General features: G+C 36.5%; 1 protein-coding gene and 1 long non-coding RNA gene across 5 annotated transcripts in view; one reads left to right on the top strand and one right to left on the bottom strand.

The window, feature by feature from the left end:
• Nucleotides 1-19,758, top strand: part of LOC125236848 (calcium release-activated calcium channel protein 1-like) — a 130,463-nt gene that overhangs the window by 88,989 nt on the left and 21,716 nt on the right. The window lies entirely within an intron of this gene.
• LOC125236850 lies at nt 3,298-19,140 on the bottom strand. Its single transcript, XR_007178238.1, has 4 exons — nt 18,194-19,140; nt 16,753-16,938; nt 15,295-15,406; nt 3,298-3,600 (listed from the first exon to the last, which is right to left on the bottom strand). It is a non-coding gene; the product is annotated as an uncharacterized LOC125236850 (long non-coding RNA).

The following is a 19,758-nucleotide window of genomic DNA, read 5'->3' as shown; positions in this document are numbered from 1 at the left end:
ACACCATATCTCGTGGGTATATATTAGAAGTGAACCAAAGGAAAAAACTTCAAAAAAATTATCCTATTACTGAAATAAAGTATCTCATTCTGTGACTTTGTTTATTTTGTAATATTCTTGAGTAACAGTAAGTATTTAATAAATTGACGAAACGAAAACTAAAAACCTAAAATTCAGCGTTTACGTACATATCAAACATCAATTACAACGACATCGACATACATAGGTAACGACAAAGTCTAAGGTAAGGTATAGAACTTTTGAAGGCGATTAGGCCATTATGGGGTGTATATGAAGATTATAATTTGATACAAAAGTGAGTAGAAAAAGCATTTTGAAACAAGTAAAAATTGTATCTAATTTTTTGGCAGGGCACGTAGCCAAATGCACAAACGATTATGATAACATCGTTATCGTAGCTTAGCTATCTCTATCACTTTTCCGTATTGACATGACAGAGCTAGACTGAATTTCGATCGGCGTTTAGCGCATAGATTTAAAGTCCATGGTTAAGCGTCAACGATTGACATTTCAGCTAAGTCCTTGTGTCAAAATTGACAAAGCTAATGTTTTTTTTTTAATTTATTGGGAGCATTGGCAACTTGGCCATCAGCGCAAACATACAATATTTAATACAACATACAGCAGAAGAAACAATTACAGGAATAACAATTACTTTGTTAATCATAAATAAATAAAATAAATAAATATTAGGGGACACCTTACACAGATCAACTTAGCCCCAAACTAAGCAAAGCTTGTACTGTGGGTGCTAAGCGACAATATACATACTTAAATAGATAAATACATACTTATATACATAGAAAACACCCATGACTCAAGAACAAATATCTGTGCTCATCACACAAATAAATGCCCTAACCGGGATTCGAACCCAGGATCGCGGCACAGCAGGCAGGGTCACTACCGACTGAGCCAGACCGGTCGTCAATAATAAAAGTAATATTGCACATATTGAAATGCTAAACTTATGACTATTTAGTAACTACACAATACAATGTTTTATGAATGAAAAGAAGTATTTTTTCCCGTCACTAGCTCGGAAACATGTGTTTTGTCCTTTAATACCAGCGGGTAAAAACGCATTTTATCCACTAGTGGGTAAAGTAATTTGACCTTGAATAAAGTCAAATCAACTGCTTTAAAATTGATAAAAGTAGGTGAATCTAGTAATAAAGATGATTTACCACCTGTGGAACTACTGGAAGCAGTGATAAACGCATTTTTTGCGTTGCAGTTTCCTCGCTATAGTGAGGGGAAAAGTTTTGTGTTACACTCGGGTGCAAATGTATTTTACTTCTCGTGTGTTAAAAAACTCGCAAGTTCAGGATTCTATTCTCGAACCACTCGCTTCGCTCGTGGTTCAACTATAGAATCCTTTCACTTGCTCGTTTTTCAATTCCACACTCGGCGTTAAAATACAACTTTGCCCCCTTGTATAACAAATAACTATTGAACAATTACAAATTATTTACAAAGCACCAATAGTGTGCATAATAAATTTATAAATTATAGGGTTTAAAACAGCCTTCAAGTTCATTTCCCGGTTCTTTGCTTGGCTGAAAATCCTGGGAATTCCCGGTACTTTCGTTTCGGTACCGGTATTTCCCGGGAGCAAACCCTAATAGGGATAGGGATAAGGGTAGGGTTAGGGATAGCTAGGGATAGGGCTGATAGGGGTAATCGGTCGGCAATCGGTAATTGTAAACGATAATGCGAGAAAGTACTTTTTACCCACCGACAATAGTGCCGAGATACGGAGCTATGTGAGTTCTGTTGTACAATATGTAGTTCCCTCGGTGTATATAGAATACATACCTACTCGTACCTACTACCTACGCTGTGGTCGCTGTGTAACATTTGTACAACCACTGCAAGCATTTCTTTTTTAAAAACAATAGTAATATGAGTAATCGAAAAAAACGCAGACAAACGTCTGCATAGAAACCTACGGATCCAAATGAAAATTTTATTATTTGTATATGTTTGAATAAGAATTCTTTTAGTACGCGAGCGAAACCGCGGGCAAAAGCTAATTCTATATAAGATGCTATGTACCCTTTTTCTGTAAAAATATTTCTATTTCTTTACTACTCGAGAACATCAGAAATAAACAAAGTCAATTAATGAAATACTTTATTTTAGTAACAGGATTATTTTTTGGAGTTGAGGTTTTTTCCTTTATTGGAGCACTTCTATACATATACCTGTGATGATCATCGCCAATAATACCATTAAGTGCATCGCGTAACAAAAACACCTATAAATTGGTACTGCTCCCCTCTGCTGCCCTAAGGTTTTGAGTAGCGTAACTGCCACAGTGCCACAGTATTAATATCAATTGAACCATCCCGTTAAGCAAGCAGAACTTGCGGTAACATTGCTCAATGCTACATCTGGGAGCTTGAAACTTACAATTGCAACGTTGCAATGTTTGGGCAACGTTTGAGCCATATTGATGTTAAACGCTTTCGGCCGCGCTGTAGATAAACCCTGTAAGTTTCCCAGATCGGATTTTTACAACTTTCTATAACTTTGAATAGCAATGTTGCTGATACATTGAAATATCAACTTACTAGATAGTTACGACGAAAACTTTTAAGAAGTTCATTTTTGTACATTGCAACAATAGCACATTATGCAACTTGTACGTAACTTACACGCTATTCATTACGGCAATGTTGCATTTACAATACACCAAAAAGTTTAAAGTTGTAAATTGTATCAACTTTTCACCGGTACCTTTTAATAAGTTACAAATGTAACATTGCTTTAATAACTCTAGTGAAGTTCCTTGTAAGTTACTCTTGTAATGTACCTAAAAGTTGCATTTGGTATGTTGTGTCAACGAATCACTGGCAACTTGTTCGTTTAGTGAAATAATAATATTGCTAGCATTTCCTAGATGCATGTTTTGTGCAAGCCACTCGTGAACCGTTCACACAATATTTCATAGGGATGTTTCAGGGAAGTTGATTTTTGTGGTTGATAGGATGTCACAAATTAACTGCACGCAAGGTGCACTGCAAGCTGCGCGCGGACCGCCGCGGCTGTCGAGAACTCGCTAGTTTCGATCGCGAGTGAATTGGAACAAGCTAGATTCTCTCCAAAAACCGAAAGTCTGCTCGACAGGTTTGCGACGGTCCGTGTGCAGCTTAATACTTCCAAACATAATTTTAATGATTATGTATGATCAAAATAACTAGAAACGAAAAAGTCAAACTTAAAAAATACCACACACAAAAATCATTGATGTGTAAAACAAAAACATGGATATACAGACAACATAATTATTTTATTTGAAGTTTTTTCTTCAGGCCGGAAAAACATCACCATACTAATGAAAAGTGATACCTATGTATAGTTATGTAGTGTTACACATTTGAATTGAACGTATGTTACCATAATACACACAAACACTATTTTAAAACACTGCGTGAAAACTACGACGGTTAAGAGCCCACAGGACCCGAGCTCCTTCTCATATTTGAGGAGAATACACCCGTCGCGCTGAAGAGGCGTCACTTAGGCCGTTCGCATATGCACCTACTCAAATCCTCCTCGCCTCAGGTGACATACCTGCAAAAATTTAAATTCATTCAATCTGTAATTTTGATTGCACACGTGAAACATGAGTTTGCAGCTGATGAGATGAAGGACTTATGATATTTTGTATGATTAAACGTATTGATTATTATTATGATTTGCCTGAGCGCTCTTTGAGCTCGCAACCTGCACAGTCTTCAATATGTCTGCACGATTTCTTAGAAACTGAAACTGATAAAAGTCTTCAAGACGTGGAGACTTTGCAAGTGTGGTTTTGTACAGGCAAGTTTCCAGTACTAGAAATATTTTATACCATACATCAGATAATTATAAGAAACACATTGGCAGAAGTTATTTTTTAATCAAATTGCTATTGAATATGTCTGATAGAAATATATTAAGTAGGGTGCATTGTGGTAATTCCGAAAGTCGTCTAATTTCTAAAGTCACAGAAAAATCACCATTATTTCCATCATATCAAGATTCCCCTTTTTAAATTACCTGAGCATTTCTGTGCTTCGAAATTACCCCAATGCACACCAAATGAGTTGACCGTGACGTCACTAAACACGAATTCGAATCGGCGAAATTGGGTTTAAAAATATGGCAGATTATTTTTAAACCCAATTTCTATTTAAGAAGTCGCATTGAAATTTATAATGAATGAGTTGACCGTGACGTCAGTCGACACGTTTTTATGTATGCGTAATATCACCCTTCGATCTTCTTTTGTTTCAGACTTATTCACGAAAATGTAAAAAATAATCAAGGTAATTTTTAAACTGTGATATTACATAAACCAAACCAAGTAAGCGAGAGTAACCAAATAAAGTCAGAATTAGAGATGGGCCGAATATTCGGTAAATATTCGGTATTCGGCATATTCGGCAAGTTTTTCAATGTTCGTTTTCGGCCGAATAATTCGGTTGCATTGCCGAATATTTACCGAATAAACAAAGTACATAACTAATGAAGATCTTACGTATTCCATTCGATAATAAGCTCCTATTTTAGTAGCTTTCTAAGGAACTACTAAAAAGAGATAATTCACTATGCGTCAAAATATAAATACAAAGTTGAAAAAACCGTAGTTTAAGACTTGAGTAGAGTTCAGAGTTGTTTTAACTAAGTTTTAGTTAAATCCACTAAATCGTAAGAACATATGTAGTTCTAGTGACATTATCCATCATTTAATAGTTTTAATCTTAACTTCCGTTATCCTCCATCCTCCACAACCATTATCCATCATTTAATAGTTTTAATCTTAACATCCGCTTTCTAAATATGGCGTAACCGAATATTCGGCCGAATGTTCGGTTCGGTAAGAGCTGAACCGAATGTTCGGCCGAATATTCGTATTCGGCAAAGTCCATATTCGGCCCATCTCTAGTCAAAATTAGGGCTCCCGGTCGTGACCGTGTATCGTGAACACGTAGCCGTACGCACGTTGCCGTGATACACGGCAACGGATTTCTGGTTCGTTCGTCACGTGAAAATAAATCACGTGAAATTAGGGTACGTACGTTCGTAGATCCGTCCGTACGTACGTACGAATTCACGTGACACGCCCGTTCGGTCCGCCAGCGGCGTTTCATGAGAGAAAATAAGATCGGATGCAGTCTCTATAAGTTATGAATAAAAATGTAGGTATCGTGAGGTTATATCTTAATTACTTTTGAATTAAAATTTATATTCAATACTGCGGTTTTTCAAATATTAATATGTAAGTAATAAATAAATATAACCAAATAAATGATCCGGGGTTTCCGATAGGCTTAATTTAGAAGTGGTTATAAAAATACCAACGATATGGGTAGGTAACCTTTTGTAAGGGTAACTGCTAGATTTGGTAACCGTTTCAGATAAAGTTTCCTTCCAGTCATTTGAGTTTTTTACTCTATCCAAAGGTTTTCAACAGTTATAATTCTAAATTCGACTTATTATTAAATAACCACTGTTAGCATTGTCTCTACGCTACAAGTGCTACAACCGACGCTTCGAGTACAAATTCAAAAAATGCTTATACTTTCACTAAAATATTACTTTTATGTTTATTAAAATGGCACTATACCATGACTATACCTTATCCTTTGTTAAGCTTATCTGTTGAGTGGTTGTGGTTGAAAAATACCATGCGTTAACGTGGTAATATGGGCTTAACCGTGCACCGTGATACCCTTGAATCTGCTTATTATGTGTCTGCAATGTTCGTTGACAAAAACTCTCTAGTTACCCTCTGATTAATAAGATTTAATAGGAAGATAAGTATTCACGGTACCATTCAATTATTGATGCAAGGAGTAAGACATTTGTCAATTTAGTATAAAAATTAAGAATGTGACGATAGGATGACATCCACGGAAACGTAATTTTAACACATACCTAGTTAATAATTATGTTATACATTTTACGCGAACTTACTTAACTGTTATAGCCACTATTTAATTAGGTAATTAGTGTAATTACGTTATATAGTAATAAGATTGATGGTAGTAAAAAAAGTCTACTTTAAGAGGGTTCAAGGCGCAGGATTATCATTTTATTAAGATGTAAACACTGTTTTATGACTGATATATTGTTTCAAAAATAATAAATAGGCACTGCTTAATAAAGTGAGCTTCGTTATACTATTTACATGCAATAACTTTAAAATTATTTTTTCATGGTATTTAAACTTAGACCTTTGCTGCTTTCATTTACTTATTATGGATTACACCTATTTAAAAAATTGACTTACTCGTTTGATGTCGTAACAGTAACAGCAGATTTCAAATGAACTGACGTCAAATGCCTCGCGATAGATCCTGTAGTACCATGACGACACGGAAACTCATTGTTTGTCCGATCCTTGCAGAGACTACATAAAGTTGAATCTCCGACTCTGGTGGCATATCTCCACATCAAACTTTTCTTCGTTGTTAAGAGTTTCAAACATTAACAGTAACAATACAAAAAATTAACAAAACAACAAGACAATAACTTTTAAATTCACCGCTAAAGTAAAATGTCAAGGCCTTCAAGTGTTGATCAACTGGGATCTTACAAGTGACTAATTGAAATAAACTAAAATTCTAAACTGCCTCATCCAGATTAAATAAAAAATCCTAAAATGTAAAAATAACACATCGCTCACTTCACTCAGCTTCACGTACAAAAGGCTGCTCGTAAATTTTACTGTCTTTATTACCACGTGGTGGAACTGCGCTTATTATTTGCAAAATACCACCACAGTAAGATAGCTGAGCTCGTTCGTCAAACAATACAGTGCTATAAAGGAATATACTTACTATCTAAAAGTATTATTTAATGTACCGAAACTGATAAGAACTGCAGCTGTCATTTTTTTTGTCTTAGCCGTGGCCCCGCGCACATGTGTGCATATTTTTTGCCTGGAGTATAATAGTCATCATAAACTTGCTCTTTTGTTCACCTACACTCCTGTTTGTCTTGTTTACATTTAAGATTACGTTATATGCTTACATAAGAGCAAGCTTAAATATTAATTAATTAAAGCCACTTGGTAGGTTTTCATTTTCATACATAATAAATGAAAGAATAAATGTGAAAACCTTAAGAATAACATAATAATGCTTGACCAGAAATATATGGCTAAGCGTCGTGTTGCTGAATTTCATCAGAACTATTGTCCCGGATCCGTAAGTTCACATTTTTGACACATTTGTTTTGAAGTACATATATTGCGATGTGGCTAAGGCGTATCGTTTGCCAAATCTAACGATTAATTTCGAATTGGTTGAATCGATTAGGCCCTATGGACAAGGAGGCGCTTAAACAAATATACGATTTCTATCAACTTACTGAAATGTCATTTGAATCGAAATTACACTCTGCCACAGCACTAGTTTAAAAATAAAAATTAATGATAAATGGTTTAATAAGTAAATCTTGCGTTATAAATTAATATCGTAAAATACTTACTAACGAAGATCCGCAAAAATGTAACATGTTTTAGATTATGTTTAAAGTAAGGGAAATATTATTTTTCTACTCGTCGATTGTAATCTGTCAATTAGGACACCACAGACTAAACTATAAGTGCTAACTTTTCAGTGTTGGATACTCTATGGCAGTTCCGACTCAACTATAATAATATATGTACTTAATCTCATTATAGTTGACTTTAAGTTAACTGTAATAATTTCAAAAATAGAACATCATACAACTTATATACTAATTTGCGATACCTGGCAAATTTTTCTGCATCTGAAATACATTTTTTTTATTTGTGGCGTTATCGGCCAATCAGAGACGGTTGTTACAAATAATTGGTTACTAGGTAATTCGATGTTGATACAACGGTGAACGACGCTATTAACATTAATTTAAACTTGCATGAATGATGATATTTCCGTCCATTGATGATGAAGATGATGACTCGTAGAAAAAGTATTGTATACAATAGTGATATAATTAAGTTTTTCACTCTCGTACCGTACTGTTAGGCCACTCAGCAAAGCTTCGTGGCCTAAACATGGTACTCGACTGAAAAGCTTTGTATTATATCGCGATTGTATAAAATACTATTTTAAGTACTTGATTTTTTTAACCATTATTACAGGATTTTACGTTTTGTGGACGCTGTCATGTGTGAAAAAGAGGTTCTTACACTTCTTACAGCTCTGGGACAATAGTTACTCCATACTATACTTAATGATTAAACGAACTTACCTGAAGTGAAGTTCTATCATAATTATCCGAGTTGCTTCGTCGAATAGATTATAAATAAACACAATGTAGTTTCACGCAATGCTGGCCTGTAACACTGAATTTGAGAGAATAGAAAAAAGAAATATTCAAAAGCGTATTGACATATGACATTTCCATCATTTAGTTCAGAGATATAACCATATTTAATATAAGTGCATACCTGTATGCATAATTAAATATGCAGTCCACCCTTACCTATGTTAGGTGTGTTTGTGTATTGACGATATTTCACGATGGGGTTGAGAATGAACGGGAGGGCGGGATTCTAATCTATTCGACGAAGCAACTCGGATAATTATGATAGAACTTCACTTCAGGTAAGTTCGTTTAATCATTAATTATCCTCTTTGCTTCGTCTTCTAGATTATAAATAAACACAATGTAGATATTGAGAGAAATCGTGAAATATCGAACAAAAAAGGAAGGAAACAAGTCAGTAAACAACAATTAATTTACTTCGAGCACAATTTTTTGGTTTACATTAGGATAGTTACATAAGTATAAAGCCATTAGACATATTTATTAGTTTTGGCAAAGGTTGAGTTATTTGTCCCATTAGTATATCTGTTACAGAATTTACCAAATATAGTTGAAGAGCCGCTCCATCCCGCGGTCTTTCTTATTAAGTCCAGGTTAAATTTTAAGCTACACGCCTTAGAGGTTGCTGCAGGTCGCATACTATGCGCGGTAAACAAGGTAATATCTATACCGCATTCTCCCAAAATTTGTCGAATCCAACGACTTATCGTTTACGAGGTTACGGACTTATGGGGTTTTTAAAGATTTATTAAAAGAGAATCGTGGTTGGCACGTAACAATTTGGTTTTAACTATGTGAACAGACAGTATTAACCGGACAGATTTCAGGTACTTCCCGAAAAAACCGGCAAAGTTAACATAGGTTGGGCTGCGCCCGGTCTGGAGGTTTTAATGAGGTCTGGAATATTAATAGTGATTTCATTAGTATGAAATGTAACATTATTTAGAAGAAGTTTAGCTAAAGTTTGGTCTCTGTGAGCGTAAGCAAAGTGACGAGTCTTGAGACTTCTTGATCTAATTGAAGATTTTGATTGGGGAACCAGGATGCTAGATTATCTAGTACTAATGAAGTGTTCCATGTTTGATTATATTTCGGTAAAGGCGGGTGTATTTTATAAACGCCTTTAAAGCAGCGTTTAATTCGATCATCGCTGCCGATATGTGCGCCTAAAATCAGGGACAGAGCGGACCTACAGCTGTTTAAAGTATCATATTGAGCGTTAGCTTCATATAACTGAGTAAGAAAAATTAATATAGGTATTTAACAGTGGAAAATGTCTGCCTTGGGTGAGGCCTGAACTCACGGCCTCTGGATCGATACTCCAGCGCTCTGCCAACTGAGCAACCAAGACTTCAACCAAGCCAGCGAAATTTTCCACTACTAAGGTCAATGGGACCCGTAGCATACGCCCCCCCCCTAAGTTATTGATAGTGCAGAAACTGTACCATTTCTTTAAGCAAGAGTCGTATTGTTTTTAGAAGATTATCAGATAGGAGGCAACCATTATATTGATGGATGACGGGGGGGGTCCCGTCTTAGTAGCGACTCCCGGACAAGATTCCGGTAACTACGGTAACTCGGTAGTGTACGCTGCGATCGTTGGAAATTAGATATGATCAAGTCGCTGTTAGGTCCAAAATATAAAAGGATTACCATTATACCTGTAGCCTCGTCTCTTATGATTTCTTGTCGTTTTTAGAATCGTCGTAAAAGTGGGGAACACGTAAAAGAAGAATTTACTACTATTGGAATGGTGAATGCATTTATGTTAAATGCTTGTGGATCCCTGTACCAAGACACGTATGCAAGACATTTTTTGTTTAAATAACTGGCAAGGAGGTCTATTTCCGGTATATTAAATGTCTTGATAATCGTATTGAAACTGAAATTGTTTAGTTCCCATTCGAAATCTGAGTGAGAGCGACACGATTCCACGTCTGCTAAAGTGTTCTCCGAGGATTTGAAATATTCCGTGTCTCACACCATTGCCACAGATTCTTTGTTACTTGGTTGAGGTAAGGAAACTGCATACCACCCATTCGATTAATATAAGAAATTGCTGTCATGTTAACAGTACGAAGTAAGATTTGACGGTTTGACATACCTTTAGCAAAGGTTTGTAAGCCATAAAAGGCTGCCAATATTTCTAGAAAGTTAATATGGTTGTGGTTTTCTTCTATGGACCAAGGCAGGTGGTCACCTGCAGTTTCCTCTCCACATGCAGCTCCCCATCCCGAAGTAGAGGCGTTACTAAAAATTTCCAAGCAGTAGGCGTCATATTTAATTTTGTTTTTAGGTTTGGTTATGGCGCGACGCGACACCACCAATCAAAGTCTGCTTTTAGTGACTGAGGAATATTCATATATCTTTCAAAGTCATCGGGATCGTTCATTGAGCTGAGATATTTTTGTCCTTCGAATTCTTTAACATAAAGAGAGACTGTACTCTACCGCAGGACACGTAAAGCAAGCCGATTAAACGAGCAAAATCAATATAAAGATTTAATTATTTCTTAATTTTATGATTTTGTCATCAGGCAAAGTGACTTGGAAATGTTTAGTGTCTATTATATAATCTAAAACAGTTACACTTAGTACTGGGTATCATGTTACTCTTCTCCTCGTTTATAATGAATCTTAAAGATGTTAAAAGTTGTTTTGTAGCTAAAATATTTTCCAAACAAGTATTATATGTTCGTCCTATTAAGAGAAAATCATCTAAATACACAGAGGATATGTAACCACAAGTTCTAAGCAATTTCGTGACTGGTTCCATTATTTTGGTGAATACAAATGGAGCAGTACTAAGGCGAAATGGTAATACATTAAATTTATACAATTTTGTATTAAATTTAAATCGGAGATATTTTCGTGAATTTCATTTACATTAAAAATAAGCGTCTTTAAGGTCTAGAGTACTCATGAAACATCTCTCAGAAAACAGTTTTAAGGCAGTCCTTAAATCCTCCAGTTTAAAATGTTCTGTGCCAATGAATTTGTTAAAGTTTTTAAGATTAAGGATAAATCTATGTTTACCATTTGGTTTTGGGATTAAAAATATAGGTGATAAATATTGTCCACTAAGTACATGGTTTACATTCAAAAATAGAAGCTTTTCATTAATAGGAAAGGTTCTTTCTTTGGGAGGGTGAACTTGCACCACCGGGCGTTGTGTAATTATCTAGTATCCGGCTATCCATGATAACGTCACTGGATCTCGTGTCGGCAGTGACCATTGATAATAAAATGGGACAGTCTCCCTGTGTGACTCACCGGTGTTCCAGCTAGCGGCGAAGCAAGTACCTGTGGCGGGACGCTCGACGCGATGGGCGCGAGCTGCTCGCGTGCTGACTCCTGGAAGGGGCAGGCTCCCTGCTCTTCTTGATCTCCTGATGCCTGTGACTTGGAGGAGAAGCCTTCCAGATTAAATTATGTTTAGGGTCAAAGTTTTTGTTATATGACATGGGTAATTTCAGGTCGGCTCCCGACTTAGATATGGATTTTGCAGTCTTACATGTTTCGGAATGTTCCGAGCCAAATAGAAATTTATCTATGTTCGTCTTTGTATTTGTACTTTCATATCTTTTTTAGTTTGTAGAGGATAACGTTTCGTCGTGTGATTGAGTCTAGGCTTTGGTTATCACAAAGTAAAGGGCAGGCATCCATGAAGGAGGAAGTTTTATATCTGGTCTTGTCTACTTTAAAGTACTGAGAGCCTCGCCAACGAATGATATTGCTCGTCCAATTTGTTTTTGTTTTAATTGTATACCTTTGTCTCGCTTAACTATTGCATCCGAGACCGCAGCTATTATTTGCAGATTAAGTTCTGGAGCGTCAATCAAAATGCAGTTTATAGGAGGTAAGTGTCTGTCACATAGTTCCTTGCGAGCTTCCGTGGTCAAGCCATTAGTCGCAATGCACTGTAGACGCTTTGTCCAATCGGTTTGAATTTCTTTTCCATATTGCTGGATTAGTGTCGGATCCTCACCCAGTAGTTAAGAGTGTTGTCTAGAGTCTCATTTCCTTGTAGCAAAGTTACTTCCGGTGTATCGCGTACAGGAACATCTGGTGCAGAAGCGGTGGCCGTTGTTTTTTTTGTTGCTCAATTGCTTGTGTAGGTGCTTCGGATGTCTGCAGTGGTATGCCTGGAGTTGCCGGTGGGGACAGTTCCGATGATGGACGGGTCGGCGGATTAGTGGGGCTCATTGATTGTTCTGGCAAATGAAAGGTCGTTCTTATGGTTTCAAGCTGATTAGTATCCTCATAAGGGTATCGAGTAAACATCGCCGCGCAACTCGCCTGTAAGTATTATATCGATAGATCATGACATAGATGACTTTTATGCACCTGATGAGAGGGTTTCATCCCACAGGTTGCCCGCAGTGCTCGTATGGGTTCACGTCAGAACGTAAAGTGACTGCCCCAGAAGCAGCCCGCATTACGAACCATACACGTGAGAAACTGTCAAACTGCAGATATTTGTCATGTCATTAAGTTTCTTCCAGGCATAGTATTGAATTCACGTTAGTAGGCAAAGTGACAGCCCCAAAAGCTGCCCGCAGTGCCGACAATGCACGTGAGCCATGTCAAGTTGTATATTTTTGTAATTTCAATTACATCCAGGCATATTTAACCACGCTAGTAAGCAAAGTGACAGCCCCATAAGCTGCCCGCAGTGCTGACCGTGTACGTGAGAATTATCAAGTGTATACTTTTGCACTTATTCCAATTTCATCCAAGCATAAGATTTCATATATTTTATTATTAATACATTGTAGCTAATGTATTTGTTGCTGAAATAGATGTTTATTGCTGAAATATAAAAAGACTGACCTTTTACGTTGATTGGAAATTGTATAAATTTGTGATATTGTTCTATTCTTGTTTAAGTTCCATTATGTTATGCAGTGGATACTCGGGTTGCCGATCCTTTTGGTTTATTTTACCCCATACTTATAGGTATAAAATTAATTTTACGCTGAAAAAAAGCTTTTAAATAAAGAAAAAAGTGTTACGTCTAGCACTGAAAATTTGTGAATGATGGAAATGTCATATGTCAATACGCTTTTGAATATTTCTTTTTTCTATTCTCTCAAATTCAGTGTTACAGGCCAGCATTGCGTGAAACTACATTGTGTTTATTTATAATCTAGAAGACGAAGCAAAGAGGATAATAAACTGTCACCACATACAGTTTTAAGTTAGTGTCAAGTATTTGAGGATTCTGACGGCACATGTCAAAAAATAAACAATATTAAGACGTAACGTAACACAGGTTGACATTTACCATACAGGTATATAGATAGTGTAAGGCATCGGACAGTTTGCTAGTTTTAATTTCAATAAAATCGGAAACAGAATAACGCCGTAAATCACTTAATCTTCTCTTATAAAATAAACTCCCGGGGAGCCGCGTCTGTCTGTGTGTTCGTGATAAACTCAAAAACTGAACGGGTTTTCATATGGTTTTCACTTATGAATAGAGTAATTCTTGAGGAAAGTTCAGGTATATAATTTGTTAAAGTTTTGTTTGAATTGGTTGAAATATGACGATATTTTCTAATCGAGTTGGACAAAATCCCGCTGGCTGAGAGCTTTAATCGAAAACGCTGCCGAAACCGTTTGAGCTATATCAAAATAATGTATTGGAAAATTGTGTCTCTCTAATAGGTCTACAAAAAAGTCCGCGATGGCATATGTCTATCTTTTACGGATAACTTATTATAACAATTTTTATCATAATCCCCGTGCGTAGCCGGGGAGGGCCGTTAGTTATATGTATTGTATAAAAATCGAAGCAAAACATAAATATAAGTTTAATTCATATGTAAAAAAAATTTCGTCCAGTATTAAGTATAGGTATTAAGTGATAATTCAATAATAGTCATGATTTGGTTTTCTCCCGGGCGAGTTAAATCTACAAAACGTACGATAAGTACTCTGCACACGAACTTAGTTCGGGCGGCGGCGTGTCACGGCCCGCGGCGTGTCACGTGAATCCGGGCGCTAAGGCAAGTACGTACGTACGGTCGTACGTGCGTACGAGGTACGTACCTTGCCGTGTTCGTGAAATTCGTGATCTTAGTACCGCCGGTGTTAAGATCACGTAGCTACGGTTCGGCGTGAATCACGTGTATCCAGAGCCCTAGTCAAAATGAAAGAACATGAAATGGAGTACATAACAGCAGAGGCTGGTCCATACAAGCCGATTCCCACCGGCTTGCCTAAAATTGATTACTAGGAAAGTACATACCTAATGTTAAGGTCAGGTTCCTTTTTGCTCAGTGTTGCCTAGCAGAAATTTTCACCAGCCCCACTGATACATAATGCATATTTTTAGACATTCATATTCTTCTATTTCTATTCTCGAACCACTCGCTTCGCTCGTGGTTCAACTATAGGATCCTTTCACTTGCTCGTTTTTCAATTCCACACTCGGCGTTCAAATACAACTTTGCCCCCTTGTATAACAAATAACAATAACTATTATTTTTCTCATCCAAGTTCAAGGATATGAATGACTGTAAAAATATGCATTATTGGGGAATGGAATGGGGTTTCCATTTCATGCTTTCTCATTCTGACTTTATTTGGAAACAAAAGAAGATCGAAGGCTGATATTACGCATAAAGTGTACTTAGGGCCTGTCACTAATGCACCTCAAATTACAACCAAATCCCTTGCAGGGGCCAATCTTCTTAGAGCCTGCTAGACGCTTTATGTATATCACTTTTATTTTCTGAAATTAACTCTTTTCCTTATGGGGCCAATAATTCTTTAAATTTAGTAACCCGTGATTTCCGCGCAAAATGTTTGCGAACTAACAGTTTTAGTTTTGCTTCGTCAATCTCCTGGCTCTCGTTATCACTACTGGTACTGTCATTGTCCGACATTTTGTATTTACTGAATAAAAATACATAAATAAATAAATGAAGAGAAGGGTAACAATGTGCAAGCTAACCAAATTCCACCGGGGCGAAGCAAGGAGGCGACACTGTCGAGCTGACACGTGGGTCTCCAGTCGGAGAACAGCCCGTGGCAGTAGCAGAGCGCTGCGCCACAAATACAACCATCTGAAATATTCGGTGCGTGGGATAAAGCAAGTGCGAATGCAATAACAGCAAATGCGCAAAATGTTAGTTAATGAGGTGCAGATTTGCAGAAACAGTGAATTAGAAAACCCAGGAAAATTTATGAACACATACATAATTAGCAATTAAATGCTAATGAAATTTAAACAAATCTCTTGGGTTAATTAATCTGAGCTAGGACTACCAAAGGGTTAAGTGGGACTATTTAGGTGACGTTTTTATACTTGTCACACAATGAAACACAAAATAAACATTGTAGACAAGATACAAATATTGCACCCTCGACGGCTTTTAATTGTCAAGTTGAAATAATAGACAACCACAACTGACTAAATACCTAAATTAATTTATGCTTAACTGCGCCTTAAATGTCTGACAGAGGCACAAAAATATTCAATAAATCTAACTAATTGTGTACCTGTAAGTATTGGTAAATTAGAAGCAAATAAAATTATACTTATTATTTTTAAATCTTTACGTTTGCTATAATAGTTAGGCAGACTTCTCTACACGGTGTTTCCGGTATCACTCAAAACCTCAGACACCCCAACTGATTTTTATTTTTTTAAACTCATCTAGAGTATTCATCTTTTAATCTGATCGTTACTTTTTTTTTAATTGAATTTTTAATTTTCTGTACAGCTCTACTTGACTTGTAGCTCTACACTCAATAAAATAATTGCTAACTACCATCATAAACCATAAGACTATTTATTTGTGTACGTTACTGCAACGACATAAGGTTTACCAATAGACAGCTAAGATGCCACTGTAAAACACTTTAAAGCTTTGTCACAGTAAACTTCAAATTGGACAGGTAATCGCAGTAAGCAAATAAACTCAATATTCAAAATGACAAGGTTGTAATTAGGTACGAGTTCAATTTGTTATGACTTATGATAAACATTAAGATTAAACTGACAAACAACGTCAAACTAGTAGCGGAAAAAATAATCGTCCAAGTAACCGGCCAGTATTAATACCCCTAAATACTGAAAAAGGTAAACAACCTCTAGCAATGCGATATACACAATGTTGTATTACGAGTACAATAGAATGGGCACGTAAAAAATAACTAATAATACTAATTTAAACAAAAATATTACCCCCATCAAGATATAGCTCAATCGATTCTACTCTCGATTCTGAACAATGTGTTTTCAGGTTTTTAGTGTTAAGTGAAACACGGTGTATACGTACCGTTTATGTGTGGCTTGTGGCGGAGGCTTTATAATGCCTAATCCACGAACTCACGACACTATTCACAACAAATCGAAAAGGGGTGCAAGGAAATCAAAGTAGAGGTATAAATAGAATGGGCAACTTACTTTGTTAACTTCGAGATAGATCCGCCGCATCACATGGACCAGCGATGTTCACCTCGCCCGATGATAGTGCAGGAACAGGGATAGCTTCTTATAGGTCCGTTGCGGATTTCACTGGTCATTGCTCGCAGGCCGGGTCTTGTTGCTGGTTGCCAACTTGTCCAAGATGAAGCAGCAACAAAAACAACCCTGAACACAGTAAAAAGTTATATTAAATTGAATATTTAAAATAAAGTGCGTAATGCGCAGACGTTGGAGATGTGATGCGTGATGCGCGGGCGCGGCCGCGACGCTCTGAGCCGATGCTCGCCGTTCCCGCGACGCGACCCGGAATTGTCCTCCAAACGTACTCAGACTAAACTAAGTGAATTGAATTCATATTGTTTATTATATAAATACTAATTCATCCTTCACGATATACTTGTATTGTACTTAGCGGGGTACTTGTGTTGTAGGCTTCTTTCTGTAATAAACCAATTTTACACAAATCAACCTAGTCCCGCTGCCGCTGGCTGCCAGGCTCATTTGTTCACTATATATCACTGTGTTAATAATTCATGCATAATTAAAGAAACAAAATACTGGTCAGAGTGTAGCAAAGGGTGGCCCATATATAGGACTTAGAAAAATTTTAATTTTTTTTTTTTGCTCGTTTTTACTACTTTTTTGATCAGAACATTAAAGAATATGTAAAAATAAGCATCTTTTACTGGAACTTTTTTTCTCTAAATTGAGAAATGGCCGAAATATAGCGACACAAAGTTTTATAAATTTCAACACTTAGAAAATTTTCACACTGAGCGGTGTCATTATAACACCTATTTTTGATGAATGAAACATATAGAACACATCAAAATAAGCATCTTTTACTGGAACTTTTTTTCTCTAAATTGAGAAATGGCCGAAATATAGCGACACAAAGTTTTATAAATTTCAACACTTAGAAAATTTTCACGCTGAGCGGTGTCATTATAACACCTATTTTGGATGAATGAAATATATATGTCACCGCAAGATTGTAAAAACCGTTAGATTATAATTTTACTAGTCAGATTGTAATCTATCGGAAAATTGTCAATAGAACCCGATAGTAAATTCCGTGACAGGGTCGACGAAGCCCCCGCTGCGCGGGGGCTTCTATTCTGGGTGGTTATGCGCTTCGCGCATTTTGGAAGAAACCTAACCAACCTAACCTAACCTTACTCTGGGGCCCTAATGGTCATAATGACACCACATACATCAAATTTTTTCTAAGTCCTGCGCCCTTCATACTGTGATAACTTCGTAATGGTGGCTCGTAGAAAAAAGTTTATTTGAAATAATATGGTTTTTTCGACATATAAAATATGATTACAATGGAAAATAAATAAAAAAAATTTTGGTCAAAATTTTTCTAAGTCCCAGGTACGGCCACCCTTTCCTACACCCCAACCAAAATACTTACTGCATGATCATGGTCTTCAATGTGATCCATTTTTTGATACAGCACTTTATTACAGCAAGAACAGACACGCAACGCTCGAGACGAGAGGAAATGAAAGATGGCGACGGCAGGCAGTGTTGCCAGGTCCAATTTGAAAAAACAGGAGACACATGTCCTAAAAATCAGGAGAAATCAGGAGACATAATTTCTCCAAAGTCATAAATTGATGATATTATTCTTCTTTTAGTTTATTTTCACAATTATTTGTAACATCTACGTTAATTAAATATTTAAAAAAAATATGGTCAGTCAAATCTTGTCATTTAAAACTTGGTTCATAATACTATTACTATGACGTATTTAAGGCAGTGTTATGTACAGTACAGATGTAGTGCGAAAAGGTTTTCCTTCGTGTTTTTACGGAAAAATTCGTCATTGTCATGCTAGTTCAGACAGTTTCAGTACGTTTTGTACGTAAAAATAAGAAGGAAAGTATTTTTGCACTACATCTGTATTATTACTGCAATTTGCCGATTGCCGCCATACACTCACTTCGAGAAATTTGAATAGAATAGAATTTTAACACCATAATCGTGAACACTAAGAAATTTCTCACAAAGTCAGGAGATTTTCGGGAAAAATTAGGAGATATTTGGGAAAATCAGGAAATTTTTGGTAAAAATCAGGAGATCAGGAATTCAGGAGATGCACCTCGAAATCAGGAGATCTCCTGATAAATCAGGAGATCTGGCAACACTGACGGCAGGACATCACGGACGGCGATCCGGGGTTGCCAACCAACTCTAATAATTTATTTTACATTTACACCTTTATCCGTAGTTATAATATGTACTCTGTGTCCGTAGTCAACTTTTTCGCTACAATGATTATAATAGTAGCACTTCCATTCCAAGTCGTTGCGAATTCGTTTATTTTGCTATATTTGGCTAAAAACGACTATGTGTGGAGGATTAACTTGTCTATATTTGCTGAAATACGCTTATTCGACCGCTTGTCAGTTTTTACTTTTCATAGGACGCAGCATGAATATTTTGAGTTGGCATGCTAAGTGTGGATGTCGTGTTTGTGAATGTGATATCATAAATTAATATAACACGTGTCGATTTAAAACACTCCCTTCGGTCGTGTTTTAATTTATCGCCACTCGTTTCGAACTTCCTTTTTACGCACTTGTATCGTAATGTACTATTTTAGTACAGATGGTGTTTTTACGCACTAGTGTGAGAAGTGGTTCCATTATATTCCAGGTCGTATTGTACTGAAAAACATCGTACGACACACGTACGAAAAGGAAATTCGTAACTCGTGTTGATTTAGTGCCCTTCGGTCATGTTTAATTTATCGCCACTCGTTTCGAACTTCCTTTTTTATGCACTTGTATCGTATGTCCTATTTTGGTGTAAATCTGGTCCGCCTCTAAAATTCCTTCATAATATATTTTGGCCCCCAAAGAAAAAAGGTTCTGCACCACTGCTCTGTATAGTAAGTTTTATTTATATATTCTTAAAACTCGTAAAATGTGGATTTTAAGTTTATTATGGATATCAAGTTTTGCATTTGAATGT

This window comes from Leguminivora glycinivorella, chromosome 19, assembly GCF_023078275.1.
Source record: "Leguminivora glycinivorella isolate SPB_JAAS2020 chromosome 19, LegGlyc_1.1, whole genome shotgun sequence".
Lineage (NCBI taxonomy): Eukaryota > Metazoa > Arthropoda > Insecta > Lepidoptera > Tortricidae > Leguminivora > Leguminivora glycinivorella.
This window is presented reverse-complemented; position numbering and strand designations above follow the sequence as displayed.